The following is a 13,268-nucleotide window of genomic DNA, read 5'->3' on the forward strand; positions in this document are numbered from 1 at the left end:
CTAAAGGTCAATTACTTGTGGCTGTTTGTAAGGATGGGAACAACCAAATGCTACCACTAGCATGGGCAGTTGTTGAGGTTGAAAACACATTAACTTGAAAATGGTTTATCAAGCTTGTAAGACATGATCTTGAGCTAGGAGATGGAACAAAATTGACAACCATTACTGATATGCAGAAGGTATTTTTATTTTCTTTTTCATTTATTTATTAAGTTAGATCTCATGTTATTCTAAATGTTGTTGTTTAAAGGGTCATGACAAAGCTATTCAAGATCTTCTACCAAATGCAGAACAAAGAATGTGTGCAAGACATGTTCTAGCCAACTGGTCTAAGAATTGGAAAGACATTGAAAGAAGAAATTGTTTTTGGAGATGTGCCAAATCTACATATGAACAAGAATTGAAAAGAAATTTGGATCATATGGAGAAGTTAGGCACTGGAATATGTGATGACTTATTGTGGTACAATATAGAGAGGTGATCTAAATTATACTTTAAGTTTTTCAGCTGTTGTGATAGTGTTGACAACAACATGGCTGAAAGGTTTAATTCATGGATTTTGGGGCCAAGACACAAAACTATCATCACAATGCTTGAAGAAATAAAGATCAAAGTAATGAGAAGAGTAGGACAATTGAGGGAATTCTGTGATACTTGGATATCAAACGGCCCTAAAGGTATTGACAGAGAACACAACAAAGTCAATGAAGTGTAACCTTGAATGGAATGGTGAATATGGTTTTGAGATTAAAGACAGCTGGGATAACACATTTGTTGTGAATCTAGGCAATCAAACATGTACTTGTAGATCTTGGATGCTAAGAGGTATACCTTGTTTCCATGTTATAGCTGCACTTCATTTTACAAAATTGGAGCCCATTAACTATGTTGCACATTGGTATAGCAAGGAGACTTATCTCAAGGTCTATAGTCACTACATTCAACCAGTTACTAACATGAAAATGTGGCCACAATCGATCAACCCTTCTGTTATACCACCTGTTATAAAAACACTACCAGGAAGGCCTAGAAAGTGTAGGAGAAAGGAGCAGAATGAAAACAAAACAGGAAAATTGTCCAAGAGAGGTATTGAGATGACCTGCAATCTTTGTCATGCAAAGGGTCATAATAAGAGGGGTTGTCATTTGAATAATCAAGCTAATGCAGGCAGAGGAAGAGGAAAGGGGAGATGATGTGAGACTAGTTCAACAAGGTCAAGTGTTGGTTCTTCTAGAGCACCAACTGAATCACAATCAAGCACAAAGAGAGGAAGAGGTCGACCAAGAGGTTCTACAAAACAGGTAATGTTTATAGTAATTCATTTAGTTGTTAATTTACATCTTAATTAGTCTAATATTTTTGTTGATCAACTTATGTTATAGGCTAGTGCTACTGGAAGGGGAAGAGGAACTGCAATTGGTAATGGAACAGGGATTGGTGTTGCTGCTGATGGTTCTGGTGCCACTGGAAGGGGAAGAGGAACTGGAACTGGTTTAGCTGGAAGGGGAAGAGGAACTGGTGTAGTTGCTACTGCTAATGATGTTCCTGGTGCTACTGGAGGAGGGAAGAGTCCAAGAATGGTTGGAATGGGGATACTACATACACAAAGTGGTTTTACAATCCACAATGTAAGTTGTCTTAATTATTTACATACTTTTCAATTTTAACTTATGAAGCATCTAAGACAACATATTTTTGTGAATCTAGCCTGGAATGCCTATGAACTCTTCAATAGTGATTGGAAATCTTGGGCATCATAAACCAAGATCAGGCTTAAAATGGAAAGGAAAGGCTACTGTAACTCAACAAGGTCTTCAAGAGATGAGAGAAAACAAAAGAATGAAAACGAGGTCCAATGCTGCTGAATTTGATATGGAGACTGCTTTAGTTTGATATTTTAGCTGTTTTTGGAACAATTATGCAGTTGTGACTGCATTAGTTTGATCTATTTGTTTTTGAAACACTTATGTTGCAGCTGTGACTGCATTAGTTTGATCTATGTTTGTTTCTGAAACAATTATGCAGTTGTGATTGCATCAGTTTGGTATTTTGGCTATCTCTTTTCGAAACAATTATGCAATCAGTTTTGCATTACTTTTATGTGTACAATTATGCAATTGTGACTGCAATTTAGCGAATGCAGTTGTAAATAAAAGACAAACAAATACACAAACCACCAAATTACATTAAGAGAATAAGAACTCATTACAAAATAGTCTTGCACCTAATTGATTACAACATAAACAGTGCTACACTACACCAACATTGATCTCACTACATCAACAACTTAAGGCAACTTCATTGAACCTTTCTTCATATATATCACCCAGAACCAATAGCTTATAGCTATAACCACAACACAACAACAAGCTACAACAAAAAAGAGCACATTTTGTCATGTTCTTCTCCATTTATTCTACATTACTTTCATCTTCTCAACCTCTTCTTGCAACATTTTCAATTTCATACCTAGACCATCATCATCTTGTTTGAAATCTCCCGGCTTGTCAACTTCTTCAGTAACCTCAATCAATTCAAATGCAGTGGCTGAGGTTTGAGAGGATTCTACTATATTCTCAAGCTCACCTAATTTCTGTATTAGTTTAGGAATCACAAATTTCGACCTCGGATCAATATTTTCTTTATCCTTCCAACACCAAAAGTTGCAAGATCTAGGACCCTTCAATAATGAAAAAGGATGAAGGAATTAGTGGTTAATCAAATTCTTAATCGGCTAAAAAAATTTAAACAAAAATGATCTTTACCCCATAATAAGGACATGAACAATATCTTCTTCCGGGGTTATTTGAAGTCCAAGATGTTTTCAAACGCACCACAAGTCCATGATTGCAATAAACTTTTTTCTTCGTAGTATAGTCATCTTCTTCCATACAAAGATTTTTCAAATTAATTGATCGCATTGTGTGCTACAATTTTGTGCAAGAATTAACGAGAATCTGAAAAAAAAATAGAAAATAAGAAAAAGGGAGGAAAGAAAAATCAAAATAATAGATGAAGAAGAATAGGTTTGAATCTTACATTTTGAAGAACAGTTCCTTCAAAGATTCAACTTTTAGGTTTGAATCTTACATTTTGAAGAACAATTCCTTTAAACATTCAAATTTTAGGTTTGAAGAGCAAAGATTTGAGAAAAATCAAGAAAGAATAATGAATTAGGTCACCATTTTTTGGATGATTGGGTTGGTGAGGGAGAAGAGGTAATTAAGGTTCTTCAAAAGTGAAGATTGTTCTTCAAATGGGTAATGGGTTGGATATTACTGTTGGAGGGGCAAATTTAATTTTTAAAAAATGTTAAAAGATGACTAACGCGCCGTTCTAAGCTGTAACAACACGCGCACAAGGTTGGCGTTCGGAGGGTTGAAAATAATTCACATAAAAGATGTTAAGATGGGGGTATATAAACACCCGTGTAGTTTAAGTACTAAAGTAAGTTTTCGTGCCAAGTTCAAGTTTTTTTTTTTAATGTATTTTCCCTTATTTTTACAATCACCTCCGCCTCTAGTTGACCCTTTGATTGAATAGGTCACTCATGCCGAGTTTAGGACTTCTTTTCAAATGCTAGCCCAAGCTATGACTACCTAGACCAACCGATATGTTATGGCCCTAGTCAACCAGTGTGAATATGACCTGAACTAGAGTCTGAGATTTCACTTGGATGAACCCTACATAGTTCCATGATTCTACGGTAGACGAGGATCCATAAGAGTTCATTCAAATTATTGAGAAGATCATTGAGATTATTGATGCCACTCCGATCGGGAATGTAGATTTTGCTACTTATCAGTTAAAGGGAGTTTCTTAGATTTGGTTCAAGAAATGAAAAGAGGAAAGGTTGTTGATGCAGGCCCACTAAATTGAGACAAGTTCAAGGGTGACTTTCTACACAGGTTCTTTCCTCTAGAGATGAGAGAGACTATGGTATAAGAATTCATAAATTTGAGACATGAAAACATGACGGTGGAAGAGTATTTCTTGAAGCTTACCCAACTCTCTAAGTATGCTCCTACTATGATGACTGACTCTAGGATCTAATTAAGTAAGTTTGTCTTAGGTGTTTCTAAGATGGTAGTAAAGGAATACAGAACTGCTATGTTGATCAAGGAGATGGACATCTCCCGTTTGATGAACATGCCCAAAAGATTGAGGAGGAAAAGCTTGAGGAGAATGCTAGGGATAACAAGACTTAAACAAATAGTGTGGACTACTCTCATCAAAGATCAAGAGGCAGTAATCGTTCTCAGTTCAGTCAGAAATATTTAGGCCCGACCCCATCTTCTGCTAGTGCTCTAGTGCCTAAGTTTAACAAGGATATGGTGCCAGGCTCTAAGTCATAGGACAATGTTTCTAGTAGACGTTCTTTTCCCGCGTGTCAGAAGTGTGGTAAGAATCCTCTCGGAGAGTGTATCACCTCTATTGGTGGATATTTTGGATGTGGTAAGACTGGTCACAAATTGAGGGACTACCCATCAGCTATAGGCAAGGGTAGAGATGTTCTTCAACAGACTCAACCTAGTGCTCTAGCAGGTCACCTGACTAAACATAGTACCTCATCTAGCATTGGTGGCAGACAACGTCAGAACAAGTTCTAGGAATTTTAAAGATTTAATTAGGATAATGAAAGGAGTTTGATTACTATTCAAATTTGAGGGGAACTTTGAATTTAAAAAGAAAACTTTAGGAGTGAAAACGATTTTGACTCATTTTTCAAATGGTGAATAATTAAACGTAAGCTCTAGGGACAACATAAATCAAGAGGTCTTTATCAATTATTTATGTTTAGTGTTACTTCAAATTTACGATTCTCTTTACTTCTTAAATTAAAATTGGAAAAACCACAGCTCTTAAGGATCTGTGTTTGTTTCACTATTGCCAAAAAAGAAATTGGAAAGTGACGTGGACACTTATTTATGCTACTTTGATTGTCTTACCGACAAATTGACATATGACTATCAACATCACAAGCATCACTAACTTCGCTGAGATTTCTCTTTAAAAAAATAAAATCAACCAATTAATAAAATATTAAAATAATATGATGAATATAATTTTTATTAATGCTACATCATCGGATTTGTCATAACATGCTTAGTAAAATTTCTTGATTAACAATATATTATTATAAAATCTATCTCAAACCCTAGTATTGATCTAATTCATAAGGGGAAAATGCATAAGTACCTCCAACCTATGCCTGAAATCTCAGAGACACACTTATCCTATACTAAGGTCCTATTACCCCCCCTCCCCCCTTCCCCGAATTTATTTTATAAATAATTTTCTACCTCTTTTCAGCCTACGTGGCACTATCTTCTGGGTCCAGCGCGTGTTGACAATTTTTTCAAGCTATTTGGTTGATAGTGCCACGTAGGCCGAAAAGAGGTAGAAAATTATTTATAAAATAAGTTCGGAAGGTAATAGGACCTTAGTATAATATAAGTGTGTCTCTAAAATTTCGGGCATAGGTTGGGGATACTTATGCATTTTCCCAATTCAATAGGTTAAAAAAGGACAATTTCAGAAACATCTCCTCATGTATGATATAATAAGACTAATATTCCGATTTATGATATTATAATTACCTTTCATATTTTTTTTGTTGTTGTAACGGTTCTTTTAAATAAAATATTATGTTTGGACTAGTTTGCCCATTACTACTAACCTAGAAACCTCTATAGCTCATTTAAAACTTGGGATCATGATGCAGTATTGGAAGATTGCAGCCAAATGCCAAAAATAAAAAATAAAAAAAAATCTTAAGAAGCAGTGTCAACTTAACCCCTATTTTTGTTAAAAAGCATAAAATCTTAAAACTAGGATAGGTAACGTAACTATGTCTAGCTGAAAAGTGTAAAATCATATATAGGTCTTTTATTTAAGGAAAAATTGTATGAAATAGCAAGTTATTAATTCAAATTAAATGCTATAGCCATAGTTTATTTTAATTGTAATTCGCAGCAAACATTTCCTTTTTTTGTCATCTGATTCGGTATACAATTAGCCATTTTATACATTTCGGTATAAAATGTATAAAATGCGTTTGTGTTTGTATAAAGCGAGAGAAAAGTGTATATACAAATACATATATTTTCATCCTATAACTTATAATTATATAAATACAAATCTTATTATACAAATTACAATGTATAAATGAATTTATACAAAACTGAACAATTTGTATAAAATTGGATGTTTGTAGCAAATTATACAAATCAAAAGCTCCATAGCAAACATAAAATTTGCTATGGAGCACAATTATGTAAACTATAACTATAACATACAAATATGATTTTTATGTTTGCTATATGTGAAAGTCGCTCTTTATTTAAAGATATTATAATAGAGAACCTGTCATTTACTATTTTTTTATAAAAAAAAATATTTAATTTAAAGAAATTAGGTGTCCAAAAATATGAGAATAAATATTTTTATGATAAATTTAAAAATTCGTGAAAAATTTATTTCTAAAATATATTACATGGAAAGAAAGGTTTTCTTCTAGAATACTTATATTATATGGAAAAGAACCTGATAAAATATAATGAGAATTGATGTGATAAAATATAAGTTCTTTTTTCTTTTCGTTATTAAAGATCATATATACGGCCAAACTATTTGGAAAGTGAATTTGAAATCGAATACAGCATATTGGGTTTAAAATGTTTGCAAGATTTTAACTTCATGTAACAGTTATATATGTTAGGGATCGTTTGGTGTGATGGATAAGATGAATTAATCCTGAGATAACTTTTTAGTGGCCTTTAATTCATTGTTTGGTTGCAAAAGTAGAGATAACTTATCCCGGGATTAACAATTAGTCCTCGGATAAGTTATCCCTCACTGGGGGTGGTATAGTAATCCCAGGATAAGTTATCCTGGGATAAAGTGTGTAAATTAACAAAAATATCTCCCTTAAACCCTCTTTTATACACCACTTTTACATTCATACATATTAACATAATTTTTAACAACATAATAACATTCACAATCTTAATTATTTGTTGTTTTTATGATAAATATATTTTTCTATTAAAAATTTACATTTTATAAATACAATTTTTATTTATGAATATATTATAAGTTGAATTTATTTGTGTAGTTATTATGTTTATTTATATTTTGATTTCTCTTAAAATGTCACTCCACTACTAAATTACATATTTTTCATTAAATAGTTTATTACTCACTTAATAATTATATTTTATCTATAATTAAAATGTAGATAAATTAAATAATAATTTTCTTTTACTTTAATAAACTTAAAATGAAAGTTTTATTTTTAAGCTAAATAAGATGAAAGTTTTATTTTTAAGATAAATAAGATGAAAGTTTTATTTTTAAGCTTGATAAGATGAAAGTTTAATTTTTAAGTTAAATAAGATGAATGTTTATTTTTTAAGTTAAATAAGATGAACGTTTAAATTTTAAAACATACTGCACAATCATGGAAATGCACACACAAAAATATTTAAGCTAAATAAGATGAAAATTTTATTTTTAAGAATGAATAACTAAAGCTTGCAAAGAAAACATAAAAAAAAAAAACTAAATAAGGTGAGTGTATTTTTGTAAAAAAATTATACAATAAATATTAGCTTGAATATGACAAACCAAACAAGCAATAAAAACTAATCCAACATAACTTATCCCGTCATAACTTATCCCAGTATAACTTATCCCAACATAACTAATCTCAACATAACTAGTATTCAAACCAAACGACCCCTTAGAATACTATATGCATAGATGAAGCATACCAAAATCATACTGCTTACATGAATAATAGATAATCAATACGTCTATGCTAGAACACATATAATCATGCTAGAACACATAAACTTTTTGAAACTTAATTCAAGAATTACCTCTTGATGCGTGAGCAGATACTTTCGAGTGAATCCACAAGTTTGACTGCCCTTCAAGTGAATCCACAAGATAGACATCAACTTTGCACTCTTCTACAATGATCTGAAGTTCACATCCGTACTCTCTCAATACTTTGGTGGTCAAGTATCATATAAAAAACTTATTCTTTTTCTAGGTTAGAACAAACCTGACGTATAGAGATTTCTTTCCACTCCAAAAAGGAGAAGAAAAAAGTCACCCCCTCTTTCTTAAACAAGAAATAACGCTTGTTTTTTTCCCTTTTCTAGAAAATAGGATTCTGAGTTCTAGTTAAATGAGCACTGTAGAGATCACAAAATTAATTACTGAGCCTTTCTATTATGGAAATAATTCTAAATAATTAATTTGAATTGTTCTTACCGTAATAAATTACAAATCATTCCACTAGAAATTCATAATTGCACTCCTCTATATATATTTCAAAATTCACCTTTAAGCACTCATGTGATTCCCCATGTTAAGTTTACAGATACTAGTCAATAAATTAAATTATTGACAAATTTAATTTAATGATTAATTTTCTTTATAGCACTGCTTAACTTATTTCATGTGTCGGATTCAAAATTTCACTTGCAAAATTTGACACAATGGAAACTTATAAGTTTCTCAAAATGGAAATCATCAATCTCTATATCGAGATATCAATTGCATCAACTAACTTATTATTTCACCAATATATATTATTATTATTTATCCAATCTACCTGGCATATTGACTCATCTCATAATCTTACCTTTTAATAAATCGAGATGATAATAAACATATACAAATCATAATACTTCTATCAAGATTAAGAATATAAGTACATTTAATAGTTTAGACAATATACTTTTGTCAGTCAGTCTAAAACAACTATCTCTACTCGGTCCCATTTAATACATACACAATGCACTAGCACAAGAAGTTGGAACTATGCCGTTCCCATAATCAAGATAAATTATATATAATCTTGTGCTACAATTATACCAATGACGTGTCCAATTTCCATCTTCGATTGTGATAAAAAAAACTTTATACTTATAAGAACCGATGATTTAATCCTCTATGTATAAGCTAAAACTCTATACATTATAAATCATCTACTATATAAGTAAATAGACACCATAAACCAATATATGATCTATTAAAATTGAAAGAATAATTATTCTATAATAAATATTATATCTAAACATATGGTTAATATTATATATCCCAACAATCTCCCACTTAGACTTTTAACCATCACAATTGTTATAATGTACTATATCTAAATGCATGGTTAATAGTATATACGCTAACAATCTTCCACTTAGATATTTAATCTAGAAAATAGTTAGAGAATTATTTCTAAACACATGATTAATAGTATATACCTTAATAATCTCCCACTTAGACTCTTAACTACACATTTACAACGTTCACAAACATTTCTTTAATTCTTATAGAAAGAATATTTACCAAGTTATTTTCTCATGTAATTTTGGCTAGTAGTGCTTCGTCGTAACAAATCGATTCTGATCTAGATCTTGAGGGAGCTTATCATGAAACCCTTCAAGAGTGTACTTCTTTTAAGGAGTTCTATCATGAAAGTTCTCTCAAGCATACAAAATAAACCAATCTTTGTTATGATTCTCCCACTACGACTAAGTACTACTACTCTAACCACGCTTACATGTTCTTGAGTCTTAATACTTTCTTCAAAATCTTTCGATATTGAAATATTAAAAACCTTTTCATGTAGTGTTCTTTAATTTTCTCAACATCACTCCTTCTACTTGATGTAGTAGATTTTCTTATGTCTAGTAACGTTTCTCCCACTACTTAAATGCAACGGAATATCAATTTTGACATATCGGTTAGATGTTCTTGAACTTCTAAATTTATAACTTACTCATTTGTTATTTCTTTGTTCAGTTCCTATAAAACTAATTTACTTCCGGGAGCATGATTTACTAAATGATCCTTTTCTAGAAATCTTGCAGTTGTGTCAACAATTGCCTTACTTTCTTTAGGACAGTAAAATAAACCTTCTTTCATTCTTTAGGATATCCAACTAACATACACACATTCTCTTTGAAATTCTAATTTGCTTATTCTCCCTCTTAGCACATGTGCTAGACAATCCTATATCTGAACATGTCACAGATATGAATTATGTCAAATCCAATTAGTTCTATAGTTGTACAAGGTACTGATTTGAAAGGAGTTAAATACAAAATGTGATATATAGTTCTTAGAACATGTCCCAAAATAAATTAAACAACTACGAATAAGTCAATCATTAACCTTATCATCTTCGTAAGAGTCTATTTCTTTTCTCTTTTACACCAATCTATATTAGAGTGTCTGGTGTAGACAATTGAAATGCAATAACTCTATTAGATAAATGACTCATCTGATCTGTAGAAAGGTATACGTCACTACAATCAGATTGCGTAACTTTATATATTTTTCAAGATGCTATTTTCATTCGTCTTAAATAAATTGAGTTTATGAAGACATTCAGACTTACAAAACATCAAAAATATATATTCATATCATGAATAACCTTTTATGAATCTCATAATACTCAAATTCACCTCTTGCCTGAATGATCATTTACCGCAAAAATCATAATAAATTAATTCTAACTTATTGATGTACCGTGAATTTATGGTATTTTTATGCATTAAATTTAGAGTTTTGCATGAGTCTTATGCAATTTTTTATTAGATGTGATGCTATTTTGATATGATTTTGCAGGAAATAGATTTTGGAGAAGTTGGTCATCGAAGTGTTGAAAACAATAGGATTTTGGTAACAGACGAGTCCACCTACGAACCGTCGTTCCTTCGACAAGACTTAAGTGGAAGGCGTGGGTGATTTCTCTAGGAAATGGACTAAGTGTTGAACGATGAAGGCGACTGACGGGCCGTAGGTCCTACTACGAGACGTAGATGATGAGTCATCAATAACTTCAGAGAAGATGAGTCCCAGTCCATGAAGGACGATTGAACATGTCGGGCCATCGGTGGACTTATGGTCCGTAAGTCAGGCCTGTCGATGAAACCCAGAGGAATTTTGACTAAGTGTTGAATGACGGTGGGGCCTATGAGCCGTCGATCTTATGACGAGCCATATGTGGCCATCTGTTGGTGACATTGTCCAAAATCAAATTTCCTTAGGCTTGCTTTTCCTACTTGGTTTTGAAATTATTTTCTATAAATATTAGTGGTAAATTTCGTTTTGGGGTGTGAGACCTTTGGTGATGCTTTGTTTTGGCTTTAAGAATAATTCTGCAAACATTTTTAACATTTAAATCTTAAAGTTCGGTTTATGAAATTTGTGTTTGTTCTTCAATTCAAGATTCTGGATTTTATCTATTTTCATTGGAAGTTAGTTCATGATTTATGCTATTAATCCTAATATGAATTGTGAATCCTCAATCATGAATAAATAAATCCACAACTAGTTTGTGGGAACCATGAGTAATCAACAACGTAAAACTAATAATTAAGTAATTCTGGAATAGTGTTTATGCATGTATTGTTAATATCTTTGTTTTCAATGCTTTTAACGGTGCACAACGTTAGAACTCGGCTCATTCCTACTTGCCCAACCAAGGAAGTACTGAATGAGAAAGAGGTTAAACACTAGAGATTTAGTGTGATAATCTGCTATCTAATAGCCTAACCCAAATACCTGAAGGCTAATTTGGGGTCAAGGGTAAGGGTTAGTAAAGCACACACCTTTAGACCGACCAAGTTGCATGGTGAAATTCCCTACTTGCACGACCAATCACTTAAGAAACACCTATCTTACTGACTTTGCATGTTAAACACTAGGAAGGAATTATTATTATTAGGATTACTACGTTGAGAACTTGTGGAGAACACATATGCCTAGTTTCATCTCATATTGATATTACAAATTGTGAATTTGGCTGGCTTGTTACTTATTACTATAAATCAATCAATACTTAGTTTGTTACGAATCCCCCATTTTTACGGAAGTAATCTGACTAAAAGTACAATTAACCATAAATTAGCCTAACTCTAGACCATATTACTTGTGGAAACGATCCTAACCCCAGTTAGATTCTTTATTTGACAACGATCGCTTATACTTCTTTAGGGAGGTGTAATTTAGGAGTATCAAATTTTTGCGCCGCTATCAGGGAATAAGGGTTTAAGATTAGGCTAATTTCGTTATTTATCTTTAGTCAATTATTTCCTGATTTTAATTTTTGTTTTGTTTTTGTTTTTTACAATTCTTATTTGCAGTGTATTCTAAGTACACAGAGTCAAGGGAATCTCCTGAATCCCTACGATCCCAAACTAAGAAAGACTCTGTGAAGAATGGCTGGATAAGGTCAAAACAAAGGAATCAATGAAGATCCTATCAAAGAGGGTCATGGGCACAATGGTGGATTCCAACCTCAAGGAGCAGTGAGAGTGCAAATTTGACCAACACTTGATGTGCGTCTTAAGTGTATGGTGGATCATAATATTATGGGATCTACAGGTGCCACCGTGGTACCTCTAATGCCTGTCGAACATACATATGCTCACAGTTAGAGCGTTGTGTTGCTCCCCAATATACACGCAAGTGTACGTGGTCGCTCTAGTAATATAGTTTCTTTTAGAAACGAGTTTTCGTTTCCAAGGGACTTATGATCGACTTATATTTAGTACTGAATTCTACATTTAAACAAAAGTAATCATTTAAAGAGTTGATGATTATTAACTACTACTACGAATTATGCAATAACTAAAAGTAACTAGTGTGAACGACTTCAAATTATTGTTTCAAGCAAGTAAAAGACAATTCCAAGGATGCATCATGCAATAGATTTCATGTATCGTATTTCAGACAATGAACTAATTTCGGTCATCAAGTTATTGATTTACACGGTTAATTATATGAGTTGGGTCTCTCGACCTCTAGTCGCCTACTCCAGTTAGTTGTCTAACTACATCATTGAGCCGAGATAGCAAGCCTAACTGGCGAGCATTTATATTCATCCTGTTTCGTAACCAAGCAAGTTGTTCATCCGGGCGTCACTCCTGAACACACATCAACTCAATGGAAGATCGAGCTTTTTATATTCTCTGGTCTGGTTACCCTCTCCTCTCTCAATTTTAAGAACAGACAATATACCTATCTCTAGTTGGCCAGTCAAGAAATACTAAAACAAGAATATAAAGTAGCTTAAATGATAACCAAGAGTAAATTCAAAAACCTTTCATATTCAACAATCAATCCGTAGCTATAACTACAGAACTAGCGCGTTTAGCCACTCCTAATATTCGAAAATGCAAAATATAATTGTTTATGCAATTTCTGAAAATAAGAAGAGATAGAAAATCAAAACCTATTACAAACGT

At 32.4% G+C, this 13,268-nt stretch overlaps 1 pseudogene; it reads left to right on the plus strand.

Moving 5' to 3' along the window:
* The first annotated feature begins 704 nt into the window (after window positions 1-704).
* Window positions 705-1,995, plus strand: LOC125877486 (uncharacterized; annotated as a pseudogene).
* Window positions 1,996-13,268: the final 11,273 nt, after the last annotated feature.

Source organism: Solanum stenotomum, chromosome 9, assembly GCF_019186545.1.
Source record: "Solanum stenotomum isolate F172 chromosome 9, ASM1918654v1, whole genome shotgun sequence".
NCBI lineage: Eukaryota > Viridiplantae > Streptophyta > Magnoliopsida > Solanales > Solanaceae > Solanum > Solanum stenotomum.